At 47.5% G+C, this 23,479-nt stretch overlaps 1 pseudogene; it reads right to left on the reverse strand.

Moving 5' to 3' along the window:
- Positions 1-12,439: 12,439 nt before the first annotated feature.
- On the reverse strand, positions 12,440-22,149 carry LOC139252458 (histone H2A type 1-H-like; annotated as a pseudogene).
- Between the last annotated feature and the right edge of the window lie 1,330 nt (positions 22,150-23,479).

Below are 23,479 nucleotides of genomic sequence, written 5' to 3' on the forward strand. Positions count from 1 at the left end.
CTCTGTGCTCTGTGAGTGATCATCTACTTACTGTATGGGAGAAGGAGCTGCCTGCACTGTTCCTTGTGTTCCAGGTGGAGGAAAGATCACATTTGTTCTGGCTGGTTGAAGAATTTTGATCTGAGAATAATAATACGAGAACATTATTAATTCTAAGATATGGATGCGGGGGAGAATATGATGTATCTGAGGGAGCGACAATGTATCTCTCGATCACCAACAACACGGTTCTGGAGAACTTAGCTCACCGAAACAATATAACCCGTCTTTAAAATATCTTCTCCCACACTACTCTCCTGGTACCTGCAATAGATGCACTTTGTGAAACTCCCCACATCCTCACTGTCAAGCTCTGATTCTACTGCTCCCTGTCCAAGAACAACAGACACGGTGAGATTGGAACTGAATCAGGAACATTCACGACTGATTTGGGAAAAGAAAGCAGCAATGATTTGAATGAGCGAGGTGGTTTACTTTCTCTGTTACCTTACACTGACGACACACAGCCCGAGAATGGCCTCTCACTTCTCGCACTCACATAATGTTCCAGAAGTAGTTCCTGCTCCAATCTGCCTCTAACACACAGCCCGCAATGGAAAAAAACGAGGAATGTTCACGACTGATTTGGAGAGAGAAAGCAGCAATAATTGTAAGTCGCAAATTCTGATCATTCTGTCTCCCTTACCCTGGACACACACTGTCCATACACAGCCCGTGAATGGCCTCTCCCTTCCTCCACTCACACCACGGACTGACACTTGTTCTTGCTCCACTCCGCCTCTTACACACAGCCCCAGACTTCCCCTGACCTCGCCCCGGATTCAGTGCCGATCGCTGAGCCCATATGTGGACACGCTCCCAAAGCGCTGCGCTGCTGTAAGGAGGCTGCTGCTCGCTGCCTTACCCCGGGGTCACGGTGTCTCCATTCCCGGCTGTTTTAAACCATCTTCTTCCGCTCACTGAGTGAATGGCGATTACAGGCAGGGCTGGGGGAGGGGAGGGCATATATGCTCTCCGGCTCACTTTAAATCGACACAGTGGGCAGGGCTGAACCGCGCATGCGCGGCTCTATGCATTAATTCTGTGATGTATGTAGCACTCAATCACTGACTCCACTCAGTCTGGTGTTGTAGTAACTGCTGTGATCCTATTCCTTTATTGTTTAACTCCAGAGTGCCTCCCAGGTGTGGTGGGCTGCCTTTAATACTCTATCTTGCAGGTACTTTCAGGTCTCCCACCACAGCGCCCTCTGTGGCGCACCATTGTACTTATACATTTAATGCAGCTGGACAATACATAACATCTCGGCGACAAGGACACGGTCGAATTTCACGCAACCATTTCTACTCTGGGCTCGTTAAAGGATTTTATGGTGGGAATTGAATGGGAGGCCTTTACGGAAAGGCTCGAGTACTACTTCACATCAAACGGCCTGATGGGGAACACGGATGCACTGAGAGAGAAGTGAAAGATGACATTACTTTCCAGCTGTGGCGATGAGGTTTACTATCGCATCAGGGATTTGCTGGCAACCGAGAGGGCCAGGGATAAGTCATATGAGGAGCTGGTCGCACTCATTCATGACCAACTTAAACCGAAGAAGAGCATCCTCACGGCCAGGCACAAATTCTACCACCACTGCAGACCTGAGGACCAGGATGTCACCCAGTATGCTGCATACCTCAGGAGACTCACGGCAGCGTGTGATTTTGGCACATACCTTGACGACGCGTTGCGAGACATTTTTGTTATGGGGATTGGCCATGAGGATCTCCTTCACAGGCTGCCAGCCACTGAACCTAAAGTCACCCTGAAGCAAGCCATCACCATCAGCCGAGCGTTTATAACCTCAACTTACAGCACCAAGCAGATGATCCACACAGTTTCGAACCCGGCAGGTACTATCCACAGGACAGCGCCCACCACAGACAAAACTGCAGAACGTGGCCCTGCCCAGGGCAGAGAACATGGATCTCAGGTTCCTGGAACTCCGATTCCGCCAAGGGGGACTAATCGAGCAGCAGCAAGCTGGCGCTGCGGAGGAAGCCATGAGGCTCACCAGTGCAGATTTCTGGAGTACACTTGCAATACCTACCAGACGAAAGGCCACATGCAGCGTTTGTGCAAAACACACCTGACTCACCGTGTGGCTGAGGAGATGGCAGAGGGTCCATTTTCCAGCGAGGAGCAGGCAGAAGAAGACGAGGCGTTGTTTGGACTGTATACGTGTACCGACGATTCAGCCCCCGTGATTATGGAAGTCAAGATTAACGGAGCCCCCGTGAGTATGGAAGTGGATACTGGATCGGGTCCGTCGTTGATGAGTCAGGAAACTTATGAAAATCTGTGGGTCAACCCAGCTGCACGACCCAAGCTGGTCCAGGTCATGGCGAAGCTGCGCACCTACACCAAGGCACTGATACCTGTTGTTGGAAGAGCGGAGGTGCAGGTATCTCACGGGGACGAGACGTACGGTTTACCTTTGTGAGTGATTGCAGGCGGTGGGCCGACACTTCTCGGCAGAAGATGGATGGGGAAGGTCCTTGGGAGCTGGGAAGACTTCATTCCTCCACAGATCGTTGTCCCCCGGCTTTCCAAAGAGCAGCGCCGACCGAGCTGGAGGAGAAAGAAGCAGTTCATTGTCAGTCTAAATCCCCACACAGACGACAGCAGGTCAGAACTCCTGACCTCAAGCAATCCTGCAGCCTTAACCTCCACAGACGAGCAGACCCTGGAAGAGCAGTTTTTCAAGTGCGGGCCGATCGCTGAGGTGCGAGCCGGCGATGCACTGCGGACAATGAATGGGAGGTCCATCGATGGCCGACAAGTCCGTGGGGGCCCTCGCAGATAAAGAGTCGGGCGGTGGTCACGGCTAAAGTGGAGGCCAGGACAGGGGCGGCAATCACTGGGACAGGAGCGGAGACTACAGCGGCGGCGGAGGCTACTGTGGCGGCAGATACGACTCGGGAGAATGCGATTACTCGGGTGGGTGCAGGAGCCAGAGAAAATGCAGGAGCCACAGCAGAGGATACGGCAGCAATCACATGGATCGAATTCAAAGAGCCAAATTCAAGATCGGATTGTTTTGGCCGTTTTCTTTCCTTCTTTCTTCGTTATTGCTTCTACACCAGAGAGTAAGATGACAGGCTAGCGAGCTCAAGAAGATAGCAGCAGAGCTCTGCAAAGAACAAAGGCAAGCAGTACAACTAAAATGGCGGCGCCCAAGTGAAGCCTCGTGGGGATCACAAGATGGCGTCTTAAAAGGGAAATGCACACGGGAGCCTTTAAAGGGCCTTACACCGTTGGCGGAGCCCATAAAAAAATTTTGTTAGGCAAGAGCGAGTCCAAATGTGTAATGTGAGTTGTATGATGATGTGATTTAGGATAAGAAGTGATATTTTGATGCTGAATGGTTACTGTGTTTAAAATGATGGATATGAATCATTTACGAAAATAGTTAATACCACGAGATACAAGTAAAAGGGCTAATGGATCCGTGACTAACATGCCTAAGGAGCCAATGTGATTTTCGATTTTACGTGATTCATGCAAGGATTCAGCGGCTGCAGATGAGCCACCAAGGCAACTACTGAGAACAGAGGCAATGCGACAGTTGTGATACCCTGTTTCAGTGCAGCCCATACCTCGGGCGAAAAGGGGCAGTACTCTGACATCGTACCTCACCCAGTGGAGCTGGGATTAAATAACTGTTCATTGCACCTGAAACCTTTTGACATACCATCGGCACAACTAATCATACAAATTTACTGTCTATGTATACCTGATTTCTGGTGAAGGTTACTTCATCACCCATGTAAGGACTGCAAATTCCACATGCTTGCACCGGATCGGAAGCATAATCTCCACATGGGGGGAAAGTGGATGGACATGGACTCACACTCACAAACCAACCAGGACAAATAAGGTCGAGGTTTCCAGCAATGGTTTTTGGAACTGGCGGCGTGGGGTGGGGGGGGGGCGTGAAGGGGCGGCGGCGGTGAAATGTTTTGTGGTATCCAGATACATTAAATGTATAAGTACAATGGTGCGCCACAGAGGGCGCTGTGCTGGGATACCTGAAAGTGCCTGCAAGACAGAGTATAAAAGGATGCCCACCACACCTGGGAGGCACTCTGGAGTTACACAATAAAGGACTAAGGTCACAGCAGTTACTACAACACCAGACCGTGTGTAGTCAGTGATTTGAGTGCTACAAACATCACAAATTCAATCTGTAAAAATCAAAGTGCACTTTTCCCCATTTACTTTTATCAGAATCTGAGCAAAGGAACTGGGCCTGGGGGGAAGGACGGAGAATTATTAAAGCTTGGAGCCTTTTCCCTTGGAGATGCTCAATTTGGAATAATTCCGTGCAGGGTGTTGCTCTCCATGAGCCCGTCTTCACAAAGAAATCCTGCAGCAACATCGGAGGGATGAGGGAGTGGGAGTGTTTGCTGGGACCGTGCAGGAGTTAATTAGAGTAAAACACTCGGTCACTGGGAGTAATAGCGAACGGCCCTGAGCTGCAAGATTGCAGAGATGACAACGGGCGAGCGAGGGTTAAATGTGTTATATTGTTGCTCTCACTCTGACACTGTCCTGCAGTGTGGGATTAATAATGTGTCTGTCTCTGGTACAATATCAGTGAGAGGAGAGACTGCATCTTCTGTCTCGCCAATGGGAACTTTCAGCATAAAACAGGACTTCAGAGGTCAGTCTGGAGCTGATACTGTGCATGGCTTTCTGTGTCTCACCGCAGTATCTTGTCTCTCGCTCAGGCCTCTTCCATCTCTCTGTTGCTATCCGCTCTCTCTTGTACTGGTTGTGAAAGCGGATACTGTTTATAGCGTGATGTGGAAACACTGTTGGAGGTGCAAGTCTGATAATGTCTCTGTTTCTCTCCCTGGTGCAATACGTGAAGGTGTGGCACTGTTACTGAGCGTAATATAGAGACACTGATACAATGTGTAAGACTGATACTGTATCTGTCTCTCTGACTTTTCCGCTGGTGCTATACATGAATGTGTGGTACTATCCCTGATGTAATATAGGGACATTGTTTGGGACACAGACAGAGATAGAGATAGTCTGTCTGTCTCTCTGTCGCTCACTATGATAGCCATCTCTGGGTGTTGAGTATGGGATGTCACCATCATAGACAGTCCCTCGGATCGAGGAATACTTGCTTCCACTCTAGAAATGAGTCCTTGGGTGGCTGAACAGTCCAACACGAGAACCACAGTCCCTGACACATATGGGACAGATAGTCGTTGAGGGTAAGGGTGGGTGGGATTGCTTTGCCGCACGCTCTTTCTGCTGCCTGTGCTTGATTTCTGCATGCTCTTAGAGATGAGACTCGAGGTGCTCAGTGCCCTCCTAAATGCACTTCCTTCACTTAGGGCGGTCTTTGGCCAGGGACTGCCAGGTGTCAGTGGGGATATTGCACTTTATCAGGGAGGCTTTGAAGTTGACCTTGTAATGTTTCCTCTGCCCACCTTTGGCTCATTTGTTGTGAAGGAGTTCCGAGTAGAGCACTTGCTTTGGGAGTCTTGTGCCTGGAATGCGAACAATGTGGCCTGCCCAGCGGAGCTGGTCAAGTGTGGTCAGTGCTTCAAATGCTGGGAATGTTGGCCTGGTCGAGGACACGTTGGTACGTCTGTCCTCCCAGATGATTTGTAGGATCTTGCAGTAAGGGATGGATAGGACACCAGTTATTCAAATGTCCCTCATTTTCGGAGAAGAGAGAGACAAAGAGAGGCTGCAGGGGTGGTGTGCACATCATCTGTACTTTCATGTTCGTCAAACATATTTCTGAATTCGAACAAAAGAACATAAGAACATAAGAATTTGGAACAGGAGTAGGCCATCGAGCCCCTCGAGCCTGCTCCGCCATTCAACAAGATCATGACTGATCTGGCCGTGGACGAAGCTCCACTTACCGCCCGCTCCCCGTAACCCTTAATTCCCTTATTGGTTAAAAATCTACCTATTTGTGATTTGAATACATTCAATGAGCTAGCCTCAATTGCTTCCTTGGGCAGAGAATTCAACAGATTCACAACCCTCTGGGAGAAGAAATTCCTTCTCAACTCGGTTTTAAATTGGCTCCCCCGTATTTTGAGGCTGTGCCCCCGAGTTCAATTCTCCCCGACCAGAGGAAACAACCTCTCTGCCTCAATCTTGTTTATCCCTTTCATTATTTTAAATGTTTCTATAAGATCACCCCTCATCCTTCTGAACTCCAACGAGTAAAGACCCAGTCTACTCAATCTCTCATCATAAGGTAACACCCTCATCTCCAGAATCAGCCTAGTGAATCGTCTCTGTACCCCCTCCAAAGCTAGTATATCCTTCCTGAAGTAAAGTGACCAAAACTGCCCTCAGTACTCCAGGTGCGGCCTCACAAATACCCTGTACAGTTGCAGCAGGACCTCCCTGCTTTTGTGTTCCATCCCTCGCGCAATGAAGGCCAACATTCCATTCGCCTTCCTGATTACCTGCTGCACCTGCAAATTAACTTTTTGGGATTCATGCACAAGGACCCCCAGGTCCCTCTGCACCGCAGCATGTTGTAATTTCTCGCCATTCAAATAATATTCCCTTTTACTGTTTTTTTTTCCAAGGTGGATGACCTCACATTTTCCGACATTGTATTCCATCTGCCAAAGCTTAGCCCATTTGCTTAATCTCTTTGCAGCCTCTCTGTATCCTCTACACAACCCACTTTCCCAGTAATCTTTGTGTCATCTGCAAATGTTGTTACAATACACTCTGTCCCCTCTTCCAGGTCATCTATGTATATTGTAAACATTTGTGGTACCCGCATCGATCCCTGTAACACACCACTAACCACTGATTTCGAACCCGAAAAGGAACCATTTATCCCGACTCTCTGCTTTCTGTTAGCCAGCCAATTCTCGATCCATGCTAATACATTTCCTTTGACTCCGCGTACCTTTATCTTCTGCAGTAACCTTTTGTGTGCACCTTATCGAATGCCTTTTGGAAATCTAAATACACCACATCCATCGGCACACCTCTATCCACCATGCTCGTTTTATCCTCAAAGATGTCCAGTAAATTAGTTAAACATGATTTCCCCTTAATGAATCCATGTTGCGTCTGCTTGATTTTACTTTTCCTATCTAGATGTCCTGCTATTTCTTACTTAATGAAAGCTTCAAGCATTTTCCTCTCTACACATGTTAAACTAACCGGTCTATAGTTACCTGCCTTTTGTCTGCCCGCTTTTTTAAACAGAGGCAATACATTAGCTGTTTTTCAATCCAATGGTACTTCCCCAGAGTCCAGAGAATTTTGGTAGATTATAACAAATGCAATTGCTATAACTTCCGCCATCTCTTGTAATATCCTGGGATGCATTTCATCAAGACCAGGGGACTTGTCTACCTTGAGTCCCATTCGCCTGTCCAGCACTACCCCCCTAGTCATAGTGATTGTCTCAAGGTCCTCCCTTCCCACATTTCCGTGACCAGCAATTATTGGCATGGTTTTTGTGTCTTCCAGTGTGAAAACTGAAGCAAAATAATTGTTTAAGGTCTCAGCCATTTTCACATTTCCATTATTAAATCCCCCTTCTCAACTTCTAAGGAACCAACATTCACTTTAGTCACTCTCTTCCATTTTATAGATCGGTAAAAGCTTTTACGATCTGTTTTTATGTTTTGCGCAAGTTTTCCTTCGAAATCTATCTTTCCTTTCTTTATTGCTTTTTCAGTTATTCTTTGCTGTTGTTTAAAATTTTCCCAATCCTCTAGTTTCCCACTAACCTTGGCCACCTGATACGCATTGGTTTTTAATTTGATACTCTCCTTTATTTCCTTGGTTATCCATTGCTGGTTATCCCTTCTCTTACCACCCTTCTTTTTCACAGGAATATATTTTTAGTGAGCACTATGAAAGAGTTCCTTAAAAGTCCTCCACTGTTCCTCAATTGTGCCACCGTTTAGTCTGTGTTCCAGTCTACTTTAGCCAACTCTGCACTCATCCCACTGTAGTCCCCTTTGTTTAAGCATAGTACGTTCGTTTGAGACAGTACTTCCTCACCCTCAATCTGTATTACACATTCAACAATACTGTGATCACTCATTCCGAGAGGATCTTTTACTAGGAGATCGTTTATTATTCCTGTCTCATTACACAGGACCAAATCTAAGATAGCTTGCTCCCTTGTAGGTTCTGTTACATACTGTTCTAAGAATCAATCCCATATGCATTCTATGAATTCCTCCTCAAAGCTACCCCGTGCGATTTGATTTGACCAATCGATATGTCGGTTAAAATGCCCCATTCTTACTGCCGTTCCTTTTTCACATGCCTCCATTATTACCTTGATTATTGCCCGACCCACCGTGAAGTTATTATTTGGGGGCCTATAAACTTCGCCCACCAGTTCTTTTTCCCCTTACTATCTCTAATCAACACCCACAATGATTCAACATTTTGTTCACTCGAGCTAATATCGTCTCTCACAACTGCCCTGATATCATCCTTTATTAACAGAGCTACACCACCTCATTTTCTTTCTTGTCTATCTTTCCGAATTGTCAGATATCCCTGTATGTTTAATTCCCAGTCTTGGCCACCCTTAATCACGTTTCTGTAATGGCCACCAAATCATACCCATTTGTAATGATTTGTGCCGTCAACTCACTTACTTTATTTCGAATGCTGCGTGTGTTTAGGTCGAGTGTTTTAATACGAGTTTTTCAACCATGATTTTTAGTTTTGACCCCTCCTGCAGCCGCTTTATATTCATACATATTGTCCCTTCCTATCACCTTGTGGTTTACACTTATCCCAGTGCTACTCTGCTCTGTTGTCTCCTGCCTTTTGCATTAATTCTTGGAGTCCTGTTCATCTGAGCTCTCACCCACTCTAACTAGCTCAGAGCCTCTCCTGGGTTCTGAATACTCCTCGCATTGAGGCACCGAGCTTTCATGCTTGCCTTTTTATTACACTTTGGCCCTTTAGAATTTTGCTGTACAGTGGCCCTTTTTGTTTTTTGCCTTGGATTTCTCTGCCCTCTACTTTTACTCATCTGCTTTCTGTCTTTTGCTTCTGTCTCAATTTTGTTCCCCTCTGTCTCCCTGCATTGGTTCCTATCCCCCTGCCATATTAGATTAACTCCTCCCCAACAGCACTAGCAAACACTCCCCCAAGGACATTGGTTCTGATCCTGCCCAGGTGCAGACCGTCCGGTTTGTTCTGGTCCCAACTCCCCCAGAACCGGTTCCAATGCCCAGGAATTTGAATCACTCCCTGCTGCACCACTGCTCAAGCCACGTATTCATCTGCGCTATCCTGCGATTCCTATTCTGACTAGCACGTGGCACTGGTAGCAATCGCGAGATTACTAATTTAGCTCCTTGCTCCTTAAATTCGTCTCGTAGGGCCTCAACCCTTTTTCTACCTATATCGTTTGTACAAATGTGCACCACGACAACTGGCTGTTCACCCTCCCTTTTCAGAATGTTCTGCACCCGCTCCAAGACATCCTTGACCCTTGCTCCAGGGAGGCAACATATCATCCTGGAGTCTCAGTTGCGGCTGCAGAAACGCATATCTATTCCCCTTACAATTGTATCCCCTATCACTATCGCTCTCCCGCACTTTTTCCTGCCCTCTTGTGCAGCAGAGACAGCCAGCGTGCCATGAACTTGGTTGCTGCTCCCCTGATGAGTCATCCCGCTCAACTTTACTCAAAGTGGTGCATCTGTTTTGCAGGGGGATGACCGCAGGGGACCCCTGCACTACCTTCCTTGCACTGCTCTTCCTGCTGGTCTTCCATTCCCTATCTGGTTGTCGACCCTTCACCTGCTGTAAGACTAACTCGCTACACATGCTACTCACGTCATTCTCAGCATCGTGGATGCTCCAGAGTAAATCCACCCTCAGCTCCAATTCCGCAACGCGGACCATCAGGAGCTGGATGCGGATACAGTTTCCGCACACATAGTCGTCAGGGACGCTGGAAGTTTTCCTGAGTTCCCACATGGTACAGGAGGAGCATATCACGTGACCGAGCTCTCCTGCCATGACTGAACCCTTTGATACACTTAAATTGGCAACAATAATGCTAAAGTTTACTCACTGTTATAGAAGAGAAAAAATAAAAAGTACTCAACAATCACTTACCCCCTTGGCTGTGACGTTTCCTTTCTGTGTCTTTATACTCCTTTTTTTCCTTCTCCCTGTAGCTGCACAAGCTGGGCCTTCTCCTCCAAGCTGCCCGAACTCCTGAACTCGCACCTTTTTATAGGCCTCCGACTCCGGACTGTCGTCTCCTCCTCGACACTATACCAACTTAAAGCAGTTATGGGTTAAGCCAGCCAGAGCTGTGATTGGCTCCTGCCCTCGAATCTGGGAACAGACACTGTGTGGAGCGCCGGCCTCAGAGTGTTTAACGTTTACTGAGCTGGGAAACTACAACTGACCCGAGAATCGGCAGCACAGCCGAGCAGAGAAGTAAACCTGTGCTGGGAACTATAAATCTGGGAACAGTTTGTGTGTGAATGTGCAGATTTCAACATTGTGTGAGCGAGTGTGTGTTAAAGGGGCGGGTGGGTTCGACCAATGTCACTGTGTTTGTGTGTCCGTTCTCATCGCCGGATTTCAGGGACCCTCTTGTGTAAAATTCAAAGATTTCCCGGTCACAGGATCGCCCTGCTGCCCTGCTGTGGTTCCCCACTCCAAGCCAGCGTGTCTAAGTTGGGCGAACAGATCCTCAAGGTTGTGGCCGATGGCAGCGATCGCAAGGGGATGGCCCTGGGCACGATCAAGGAGGCTCTGGCGGCCGAAGGCGGCGATGTGGAGAAGCGCGGGTCCCAGATCAGGTTCCGTATCAAGAGGAATGTGACCAATGGTTCCCTGAAGCAGATCAAGGGCACGGGCGCCTCGGGCTCCTTCAAAGTCGCAAAGGAGGAACCCAAGGGGAATTGGAAATGGAGGTGAAGAAAGCAGCAGCCAAGTAACCTGCAACAAAGCAATCGGCATAAGAGACAGCGAAAGCGCCGGCTGGGAAGAAGGCGGCAGCGAAGAAGCCCAAGAGCCCCAAGAAGGCCACAGGCGCAAAAGTGAAGGTGGCCAAAAAGGTGGAGAAACCGAGTGCCAAGGCCACGCCCAAATCAGCAAAGACCAACAAAGCAGCGGCCAAAAAGTAAAGAAAAAGGACAACTTGTAAACATCTGAACCCAAAGGCTCTTCTCAGAGCCACCCACGCGTCTCAGAAAAGATCTGATCCCAGAATCAAATAATCCCTGTTCGGGGGTCGGGCTCAGACGGATGAAGTCTATAGATGAAGTCCTTACTACTAGGGGGATCAAGGGGTGTGGCGAGAAAGCAAGAAGGGGGTACTGAAGTGCATGTTCAGCCATGAACTCATTGAATGGCGGTGCAGGCAAGAAGGGCTGAATGGCTTACTCCTGCACCTATTTTCTATATTTCTATGTTTCTAGAATGAAAATTATCCAATCATCACTGGGGATTCGTTAAAATTGGCTGCACCCACCCCTCCCCAGTGTCTGCACCACCCCTCCGCCAATATCCTGCTTATAGAAACATAGAAACATAGAAAATAGGTTCAGGAGCAGGCCATTCAGCCCTTCTAGCCTGCACCGCCATTCAATGAGTTCATGGCTGAACATGAAACTTCAGTACCCCCTTCCTGCTTTCTCGCCATAACCCTTGATCCCCCGAGTAGTAAGTACTTCATCTAACTCCCTTTTGAATATATTTAGTGAATTGGCCTCAACTACTTTCTGTGGTAGAGAATTCCACAGGTTCACCACTCTCTGGGTGAAGAAGTTTCTCCTCATCTCGGTCCTAAATGGCTTACCCCTTATCCTCAGACTGTGACCCCTGGTTCTGGACTTTCCCAACATTGGAAACATTCTTCCTGCATCTAACCTGTCTAAACCCGTCAGAATTTTAAACGTTTCCATGAGGTCCCCACTCATTCTTCTCAACTCCAGTGAATACAAGCCCAGTTGATCCAGTCTTTCTTGATAGGTCAGTCCCACCATCCCGGGAATCAGTCTGGTGAATCTTCGCTGCACTCCCTCAATAGCAAGAATGACCTTCCTCAAGTTAGGAGACCAAAACTGTACACAATACTCCAGGTGTGGCCTCACCAAGGCCCTGTACACCTGTAGCAACACCTCCCTGCCCCTGTACTCTAATCCCCTCGCTATGAAGGTTGCTTTCTTAACCGCCTGCTGTACCTGCATGCCAACCTTCAATGACTGGGAATGTCTGAGGCTCATTTCTTGTCAGCAAACTCCCAGGTTAATTGCAGATATTTAATATTAAATTAGAACTGGGACAACTGAGATCCATAGAACAGTAACCAGCCCTTTCACAGATACTGAGGGTGGCTCTGAAAACAGTCGTTCTGTTATTAGATTAAATCCTGTCCGCTTTACTTGCTCTTGGACACACTGATGGTTTTCTTGGGCAGCAACACAGCCTGGATATTTGGCAGCACCCCGCCCTGAGCGATGGTCACCTTTCCCAGTAGCTTGTTGAGCTCCTGGTCGTTGCGGATAGCCAGCTGCAGGTGTCTGGGGATGGTGCGGATCTTCTTAATGTCGCGATCCGCGTTGCCGGCCAGCACCAGGATATCAGCCGGTCAGATACTCGAGCACAGCAGCCATGTAGACCGGGGCTCCGGCACCCACACGCTCAGTGTAGTTCGCCTTCCGCAGGAGCCTGTGAACACGGCCCACAGGGAATTGCAGTCCGGCCCCAGAGGAGCGAGACTTGGCCTTGGCCCGAGCTTTGCTGCCGGTTTTTCCTCTTTTTATTGTTTCAAAAAATATACTTTATTCATGTAAAATGTTCACGATGCATTGGAAAATAGCTCAGTACATTTGGATGCGGTCAACAATTACATACAAATAATTTGGATGCTGACAGCAGTTCCATACAATACACTTGCGTACATTTCATTCCAAGGTACACTTTAGTAGAATCCGCAATCACCTTACATGTAGCACTGTACCCAGAAGGATGTTACATGGAGCAGATAAGAACAGCTTTATAGTACATTCCAGGATACATTTCAATACCGATCATGAAGCACGTTACATGTAGCACTATGCAGATGAAAGCAGTAATCCGAACGGGTGACGATACATTTACATTTCTTTCCAAGTTATTAAACAGTTCAGAAAATGTCATTATACATTGCACAGCACAGGTGTTTTTCACTACATGGTGCTCTTCCAGACATTTCCACAATCCACACGTTCAGAGAAAAAATGAGAAACTGCCCACATCTGCCTTTCGTGTACCTTCTGGAGGAATGCAAGGAGTGAACATGTGATTGGTCGCTCTGTGGTGAATTTCATGGGTCACAGTCTGTTTTGCCCGCCAATCAAAGTTAGGCGGAAATTAATTCAAAAACTCCAGCAAGAATTTTTAAAATAGCGGATTATGTTAATAAATTTACCATTAGTCAAAGATTTGCCAACACGTTTTAATTCCTTTTCTCTGATTCTATTTTTCCCTTGCAAGTTCCAAACTGTTACAATCAGCATTAAATTCGGGTACTGTTTCAAACTGTCTGTAATGGGCGATAATCAATCTCCACTGATTCTGTAACGAGACACATTCCAATTCAATCTTTGTCAAAGTTGGGTTTCATAGATTATCGATCGATCCACCGCAGAGGCGGCAGTGAGACCAGAACTGGGATTCGCTCTGCGAAAGGAGAAGAGGGACAGAATGCCCCGGTTCTGTTCTCTGTGAGAACTCCCATTCTGTGTTGTTACACTGCGGGGAGTGTCGGGTTAATAAACGGACTGACCCGCAACAGGAATTGAAAAATAAAGTTGAAAAGGGCTTGCGAGAGAGAATGTGTGACTGAAATCTGAGTCTCAGCCCCTAAACAAACTTTTAATTCGGCAGGCGGTGTACATGAACGGGTCTGAGAGCAAAGGGAAAGAGCGACCAGGGACCGTGTTTGTAGTTTGTGGGCGGGTAATTCCAGCGACACTGAGGTCGAACCAGACAATGAAGCTGCTTGTCGGAGAATTCAAAACGAAATCTACAGCTGGAACTGCAAAAGTTTTCACCCACTTGTTCAGGAAATAATTAGTGATGTTAGTCTAAAGGTTGATGGGTTTGTGCAGCTCTTTCAGAGAGGCTGTGGATGGCTCTTAAAAGAGCCGTTGTGTTTGGGTTTGCTCTCCCAGGACAGCGCGCAGTTTTACTTGGAGCTGGTGCACTTGGTCACCACCTTTGTCCCTTCCGACACGGCGCTTGGCCAGCTCCCCGGGCAGCAGCAGGCGCACGGCGGTCTGGATCTCCCGGGAGCTGATGGTGCGGCACTTGTTGTAATGGGCCAGGCGGGAAGCCTCACCCGCGATGCGCTCCAAAATATCGTTCACAACCGAGTTCATGATGCCCATGGCCTTGGAGGAGATGCCGGTGTCGGGTTGAACCTGCTTCATCACTTTGTAGATTTAGATGGAGTAACTCTCCTTCCTCCACTTTCTGCGCTTCTTGCCGCCCTTCGGTGATGTTTTCTTGATGACTTTCTTGGCGGTAACTGTTCACTTTCCGTCAGCTATCGGCTGATTCAGTCCGGCGCAGATTTGGGGAAACTCTGCTCCGAGCCCGCATTATATGGGCAGCCCCGCACTCCGCCCACAGCCCTATGCTAATGAGGGATGGATGGCAATGATTGTGATTGGTTCATTGGCCGCTTGTCAATATCCATTGTTCTGTAGCTATTTTTGATCGGGAAGCACTTGAGAGCGAATCAGTGACTTTGCCGTTTCAGCCTGTCTTCTGAAGCGCCGCATGGACCCACTCCGACTGTCAATGAGGTGATGGGACGTTAGTGTTGCCAGGCTGCGGGTGGCCTCTATTTCTCTCTAGTTGGTCTCTTTAAACATCCAATCAGATTTGTTGCTTGCCACAATCACAAATTCTTGAATGAGGTCATCAGTTTCAACCCTTCCTCATTTATACTTTGCACCTATTCTGCACTCAGGCAAAAATCTTACCAGGAAGGTTCGTTATTGTTTTAGTCTATATTGAATAAACTGAACAGCAAACTCGCTGTTCTGTTTGTCGATCTACATTTTTACATGTTCAACAGACATTGACCAGTTTATAACTGAGATCGATTGAGGGTCACTTCTGGTCAGGAAACTCCCAGCTTATCAACCGGAGGGATTTAAAATTAAGCAGAGAAATAAAGACTTGGATTTATATTGTGCCTTTCAGCACCATCGGTCTTATGAACGTGTTTTGCAGCCAATGAAGTACTTTTTGAAGTAGACACTCGTAATGTCGGAAAGTCGGCAGACATTTCGCGCACAGCAAGCTCCCACAAACAGCAATGTGATAATGACCAGATAAGCTGTTGTGTTATGTTGATCGAGGGATAAGTTTTGGCCAGGATACCGGGGATAACTCATCTTCTCTTCTTCAAAATAGTGGCCGTGGGATCTATTACGTCCACCTGAGAGAGCAGACGGGGCCTCGGTTTAATGTCTCTTCCTATAGATAGCACCTCCGACAGTACAGCACTCCCTCATCACTGCACTGGTGTGTCAGCCGAGATTTTGTGCTCAAGTCCCTGGAGTGGGGACTTGACCACAACCTAACTCAGAAGCGAGAGTGTCACCAACTGAAGCACCGCTGATAAGGTTGTGATCAATCGATCAGTTTCTTCAAATAGTAAGCAATCCTTTCACAGATAGAGTGGGTGGCTCTGAAAGGAACCAATATGTTATTTGATTAAACCTTGAACACTTTACTTACTCTTGCTGAGCCCAGCATTGGATAGCTTTGTCAGAAACCGCGCCTGGAATCTTGGCTGTTCAGCCATGATCCTATTGATTTCTGGAGCAGGATCTTCAGAAGGCATTCGATAAGATGCCACATAAGCGGTTACCTGCACAAGATAAAAGTTCACGGAGTTGGGGGTAATATATTAGCATGGATAGAGGATTGGCTAACTAACAGACAACAGAGAGTCGGGATAAATGGATAATTTCCCGGTTGGCAAATAGTAATTAATGGGGTGCCGCAGGAATCGGTGCATGGGCCTCAACTATTTACAAAGTTTATTAATGACTTGGATGAAGGAACCAAGTGTAATGTAGGCAAATTTTCTGATGATACAAAGATGGGTGGAAAAGCAAATTGTGAGGAGGGCACAAAGAATCTGTAAAGGGAGTATAATGTGGGAAAATGTGAGGTTATTCATTTCGGCAGAAAAAACAGTAAAGCAAAGTATTATTTAAAGGGAGAAACGTTGCAAAATGCTGTAGTACAGAGGGACCTTTGGGTTGTTGAGCATGACATACAAGTTATTATGCAGGTACAGCAAGTAATCAAGAAAGCAAATAGAATGTTGGCCTTTATTACAAGGGGGAAGGAATACAAAATCAGAGAAGTCCTGCTACAACCTTACAGGGTATTAGTGAGGCTACAACTAGAGTACTGCATTCATTTTTGATCTTCATATTTAAAGAAGGTTATACTTGCATTGGAGACAGTTCAGAGCAAGTTCACTCTGATGATTGCGGAGATGAGGGCGTTGACATGAAGAAAGGTTGGGCCTGTAGTCATTGGAGTTCAAAATGATGAGTGGTGATCTTATCGAAATGTATAAGATAATGAGGGGCTTCGACAAGCATAATGCGGAAAGGATATTTCCACTCATAGGGAAAACTAGAACGAGGAGCATAGTCTCAGCATAAGGGCCGCCCATTTAAAACTGAGATGAGGAGAAATTTCTTCATTCAGAAGGTTGTAAATCTGTGGAATTCTCTGCCCCAGACAGCTGTGAAGGCTGAGTCATTGAATATAATTAAGGCGGAGATAGACATATTTTTGAGCGATAAGGGAATAAAGGGTTACGGGGAGCGGGCAGGGAAGAGGAGCTGAGTCCATGATCTGATCAGCCATGATCTTATTAAATGGCAGAGCAGGTGCGAGGGACCAAATGGCCTACTCCTGCTCCTATTTCTTATGTTCTAGGCCAAGATCTGTTAGAGCAGCAGCTTGTGCGGCACCTTAGCAAAAACGATTAGGAAGACAGGACAGGGGAGGGTGATGGGCTTCTGCTTCAGTCTGGGACAAGGGAGGGTGAGGGGAGATCTGGTTCTGGATCAGTCTGGGACAAGGGACCTGAGGGGGGTCTGGTTCTGGATCAGTGTTGAACAGGCGAGGGTGAAGAGGGAATCTTGTTCAGTCTGGACAGGGAAGGGTGAGGGTGGGGGGGTGGTTCTAGTTCAGTCTGGTACAGGAGAGGCTGGGGTGGAGCGGTCTGGTTCTGGGTCAGTCTGGGACCGGGACAATTGAGGGAGACGTTATCTGCTCCAGTCCTGTAGAGTGTCTGGTAAGTGGAGCACATTTCCTGATAGTATGCTGGGAATTGAAGATGAATGCTTTGTATTTCTGCACCCAGCCAGAGTCAGCATCTTCAGGGGAGGAGAGCTGCTGTGGCTAAATGTAACTCCCCGCAGCTCAGTGACAGTGGAGCTAACATGGGGGATCTGGCAGGGGGAGGGGGCAGAGGGATCGCTGGCCCCGTGTCTGGACCCAGTGTCGCAGCTCTGTCGGCCAAAGCTCCCCTCTTGTAGAGACCAGTGTCCCAGATCTGTGGGTTAAAGCTCTGGCATCTGCCGGGGGGGGGGGGGCGCCGGTGCAGAGGGATCGCTCCCCCGTGTGGAGACCCAGTGTCCCAGGTCTGGGGGCTTCTCCAAGGTCTGTGAGGTCCCACGTGGTGTCTGTTGCTTCTCGGGCTGCAGCGCAGAATGTGGGAATTCATCTTCAATCTGATTCAGGATTCATGACCGGAATGTTTGGAGAAGTTCCCCTTCTGTCTGCGGACCCTCCAGCTGCGACTCCCCCAGAAACAGTACAGATCGCGCAGCCCCTATATTGTGCAGTATGTTCAGTGTCTGTCCCTGAGCTGCCCCAGGGAGGGGGCAGTGTGTGATATCACTGTGGGGTGCAGTATGTTCAGTGTCTGTCCCTGAGCTACCCCAGGGAGGGGGCAGTGTGATAACCCTGTGGTGTGCAGTATGTTCAGTTTCTGACCCTGAGCTGCCCCAGGGAGGGGACAGTGTGTGATGTCCCTGTGGGGTGCAGTATGTTCAGTGTCTGACCCTGAGCTACCCCAGAGAGGGGGCAGTGTGTGATGTCCCTATAGTGTGCAGTATGTTCAGTGTCTGACCCTGAGCTGTCCCAGGGAGGGGGCAGTGTGTGATAACCCTGTGGGGTGCAGTATATTCAGTGTCTGACCTTGAGCTACCGCAGGGAAGGGGCAGTGTGTGATGTCCCTGCTGGGTGCAGTATGTTCAGTGTCTGACCTTGAGCTACCCCAGGGAAGGGGCAGTGTGTGATGTCCCTGTGGGATGCAGTATGTTCAGTGTCTGACCCTGAGCTGCCCCAGGGAGGGGGCAGTGTGTGATGACATTGTGGGGTGCGGTATGTTCAGTGTCTGACCCTGAGCTGCCCCAGGGAGGGGGCAGTGTGTGATAACCCTATGGGGCGCAGTATGTTCAGTGTCTGACCCTGATCTGCTCTCATTCCTCCTGCTCTCGGGGGCAGTCACACTCCTCTCAGTCTGAGTTCTTCGGAGGGACAGCGTCATCTACTGGTGGTATTTCAAGGCACATCACATCTAGCTCCGTTTCAGAGAAATCCAAAACCAACTTGCAAATTCAATTATTTTTATCATCAATTGTTTAGCTCCATGGTGTTGCAGCTTTCTGTATTTGAATAAAACCCTTCTGATATTTTGTATTGGTCTTCAACTTAGAAGATACTAAATACATCCGAATAATATATAATCAAGGGGCTATCGGGAAGGGGAAACTTAAAACTATCACTGACACGAAAGAAAAAGTACTCTGTGAAATAATGGGACTAAAGATGGACAAGTCCCCTGGACCAAAGCTGGAGAAGTTCCCTGGATCTGATAGCCTACGTCCTAGGCTCTTAAAAGAAGTGGCTGCAGAGATAGTGGATGCGTTGGGTGAAATCTGCAAAAACTCCCTGGATTGTGGAGGGGTCCCAGAAGTTTGGAAAAACACAAATGTAACATCGCTATTTAAAAATGAGGGAGACAGAAAAGAGGAAACTATAGACTAGTTAGCCTAACTGCTGTTGTTGGGAAAAAGTTGGACTCCATTAGTAAGCAGGGCATTTGGAAAATCATAATACAGTCAGGCAGAGTCAGCATGGTTTTATGTAAGGGAAATCACGTTTGACAAATTTGCTGGAGTTCTTTGAGAATATAATGAGCAAGGTTGATAAGAGAGAACCAGTGGATGTAGTGTATTTAGATTTCTAGAAGGCATTCGATAAGGTACCATGTACCTGCACAAGATAAAAGTTCACGGATTTGAGGGTAATATATTAGCACGAATAGAGGATTGGTTAACTAACAGAAGACAGAATGTCGGGATAAATGGGCAATTTTCCGGTTGGCAAATGGTGAGTCATGGCGTGCCGTAGGGATGGGCCTCAACTATTTACAATCTATACTAATGATTTGGATGAAGGGACAGAGCGTAATGTAGCCAAATTTGATGATGGTACAAAGATGGATAGGAAAGCAATTGGAAGAGGACACAAATAATCTGCAATGAGATGTAGACAAACTAAGTGAGTGGATTAATATTTGGCAGATTGAGTATAATGTCGGAAAATGTGAGGTTATCCACTATTGCAGGAAAAAAAAACAATTTATTACTGAAATGAAGAGGTGTTACAAAATGCTGCAGTGCAGAGGGACCTGGGTGTCCTTATGTTTGAAACAGAAAAAGTTAATGTGCATGTACAGCAAGTAATTACAAAGCCAATAGAAATGTTGGCCTTTATTGCAAGAGGGATGGAGTATAAAAGCAGGGAAGTCTTGCTACAACAGTACAGGGTATTGGTGAGGCCACACCTGGAGTACTGAATGCAGTTTTGATCTCCGTATTTAAGGAGGGATAGACTTGCATTGGAGACAGTTCAGAGAAGCTTCACTAGTTTGATTCCTGAGATGAAGGGGTTGACTTATGAAGTTAGGTTGAGCAGGTTGAGCCTATTCTCGTTTAGAAGAATGAGAGGTGATCCTATTGAAATATATGATACTGAGGGGACTCAACAAGGTAGATGCAGAGAGGATGTTTCCACTCGTGGGGGAATCTAGAACTAGGGGTCATAGTTTATGAATAAGGGGTAGCCTATTTACATAAGATCAGAAATAGGAACAGGAGTAGGCCAAACGGCCCGTCGAGCCTGCTTTGCCATTCAATAAGATCATGGTTGATCTGATCATGGACTCAGCTCCACTTCCCTGCTTGCTCTCCACAACCCCTTATCGTTTAAGAAACTGTCTATTTCTGTCTTAAATTTATTCAATGTACCAGCTTCCACTGCTCTCTGACGCAGTGAATTCCGCAGATTTACAACCCTCAGAGAAGAAATTTCTCCTCATATTCAGTTTTAAATGGGTGGTCGCTTATTCGAAGATCATGCCCTCTATTTCTAGTCTCCCCCATCAGTGGAAACATCCTCTCTGCATTCACTTTGTCATGCCCCCTCATAATCTTGTATGGTTCGATATGATCACCTGTCATTCTTCTGAATTTCAATCGAATTAACCTTTCGTCATAAGTCAACCCCTCATCCCCTCAATCAACCTAGTGTAGCTTTGATTTAGAACCGAAATGATGAGAAATTTCTTCTGAGGGTCTAAATCTTTGGAATTCTCTACCCCGAGAGCTGTGGAGGCTGGGTCCTTGAATATATTTAAGGTGGAGATATCCAGATTTTTGAGCGATAAAAGAGTGAAGGGTTATGGAGGGCGGGCAGGGAAGTGCTGTTGTACCCAAGATCAGATCAGCCATGATCTTATTGAATGGCAGAGCAGGTTCGAGTGGCCAATGGCCTAATCTTCTCCTATTTCTTATGTTTTTTAAAGGGTGAATTATAGATGCAAACACAATCAGCGTTATTTTGTTTCTGACCATTTTCCCGTTGATTAATTGGGCAAATAACGCGAATATTAAACTCCAGCCCAGTTATAGGAGGAATCAATATCAGCAGAAAGCAAGCCCAACTGTCAGAATGGATACGATTCAGTCTGAGACAACAGCACAATCCAAACCCTGCAGTCACTTGTGAACTCGTTGTGTCAGCAGGGTGGATGACTGAGTGAATCCCTTGCCACACTTGGCGAGGTGAATGGCCTCTCCCCAGTGTGAACTCGCTGGTGCATCAGCAGGTGAGATGTCCGAGTGAATCCCTTCCCACACTCAGAGCAGGTGAACAGCCTCTCCCCAGTGTGAACTTGCTGGTGTCTCAGCAGGTTCGATGACTGAGTGAATCCCTTCCCACATTCAGAGCAGGTGAATGGCCTCTCCCCAGTGTGAACTCGCTGGTGCACCAGCAGGTTGGATGACTGATTGAATCTCTCCCCACACTCAGAGCAGGTGAACGGCCTCTCCCCAGTGTGAACTCTCTGGTGCATCAGCAGGTGGGATGTCAGAGTGAATCCCTTCCCACACTCAGAGCAGGTGAACAGCCTCTCTCCAGTGTGAACTCGCTGGTGAGTTACAAGGTGGGATGATGCAGTGAATCCCTTCCCACACTCGGTGCAGGTGAATGGCCTCTTCCCAGTGTGAACTCGCTGCTGTGTCAGCAGATAGGATGATACAGTGTATCCCTTCCCACACACAGAGCAGGTGAATGGCCTCTCCCCAATGTGAACTCGCTGGTGAGTTACAAGGTGGGATGATGTAGTGAATTCCTTCCCACACTCGGTGCAGCTGAACGGCCTCTCCCCAGTGTGAACTCGCTGGTGTCTCAGCAGGTCGGATGATATAATGAATCCCTTCCCACACTCGGAGCAGGTGAACGGCCTCTCTCCAGTGTGAACTCGCTGGTGTCTCATCAGGTAGGATGAGGCAGTGAATCACTTCCCACACTCGGAGCAGTTGAACGGCCTCTCCCCAGTGTGACAGCGCCGAGGAACTTCGGTTTCTCCATGCTGCGGGTCTCCTTGTGTCTCTCCAGGTTGGACGACCAGTTGAAGCCTGGTGCACACACAGAACACTTGTACGGGTTCTCCCCGCTGTCAAAGCTGTGATGTTTTTTCAGGCAGTGCATCTGGTTAAAACTTTTTCCACAGTCAGTGCACTGCAACACTCTCACTCGGGTGTGTTGTCTCGTGCTTTTCCAGGATCACTGATGTTTGAAATCTGTTCCCACAGACAGAACAGACAAACTTTTCTCCATCCAAATTCAAAGGCTGATGATATTCAGGTCCTGATGAATCGAGCGATTCCACCAGATCTTGACGTGATGTTTGTTTTGTGTTTCCCGTCTGCAAATCCTCCCCTTCTGATACCCTGGAAAAGGAGTTTACAAAAATCATTACTGCAAGTACAGGACAGAAATTCAGAACAGACAATTCAAGATTTTATGGAAAATTCTTTCCTCTCTTGTTCCTCCAAAGCTTTAAATTCCCACCCCATACACTCTTCCTCATCCTTGTCCTGAAATTGAAACACATCGCACGTCTGAAGGCAGCTTGTCCTATGCACCTAATTATCATCACCATCTCTGGCTGGGTTCAGTTCTACACTCACTGGTTCCCCTCCCTTTCCTCCCCTGAAGGTGCTGACTCTGGCTGGGTTCAGTTCTACAATCACTGGTTCCCCTCCGTCACCTCCCCTGAAGATGCTGACTCTGGCTGGGTTCAGTTCTACAATCACTGGTTCCCCTCCCTCTCCTCCCCTGAAGGTGCTGACTCTGGCTGGGTTCAGTTCTACAATCACTGGTTCCCGTCCGTCTCCTCCCCTGAAGATGCTGACTCTGGCTGGGTTCAGTTCTACAATCACTGGTTACCCTCCCTCTCCTCCCCTGAAGGTGCTGACTCTGGCTGGGTTCAGTTCTAGACTCACTGGTTCCCCTCCCTCCCGCTCAATCCCAGAGGGTGCTGACTCTGGCTGGATTCAGTTAACAAAAGAACATAAGAAATAAGAGCAGGAGTAGTCGATTTGACTCTTCGGACCTGCTCCCCCATTCAGTAAGATCATGGCTGATCTGATCATGGGCTCAGCTCCAGTTCCCTGCCCGTTCCCCATAACCCTTTACTGCCTTATCACTCAAAAATCTGTCTTTCTGCCTTAAAATATATTCAATGACCGAGCCTCCACAGCTCGCTGGGGCAGAGAATTCCATAGATTTACAAACCTCAGAGAAGAAATTTCTCCTCAACTCAGTTTTTAATGGCAGCCCTTACTTTAAGGCTTGTAAAAAGGGAACAGCAATAATCATGGGTGATTTAATCTCCATATTGATTGTAAGTATCAAATCGGTCAGGGTAGCCTTGAGGAGGAGTTCATAGAGTGCAGAAGGGACAGTTTCGTTGAGCAGTTTGTAAAGGAACCAACTTGGGGGCAGGCTATCTTAGATCTGGTCCTGTGTAATGAGA

This window comes from Pristiophorus japonicus, unplaced genomic scaffold (genome assembly GCF_044704955.1).
Source record: "Pristiophorus japonicus isolate sPriJap1 unplaced genomic scaffold, sPriJap1.hap1 HAP1_SCAFFOLD_47, whole genome shotgun sequence".
In the NCBI taxonomy this organism is placed as follows: Eukaryota; Metazoa; Chordata; class Chondrichthyes; family Pristiophoridae; genus Pristiophorus; species Pristiophorus japonicus.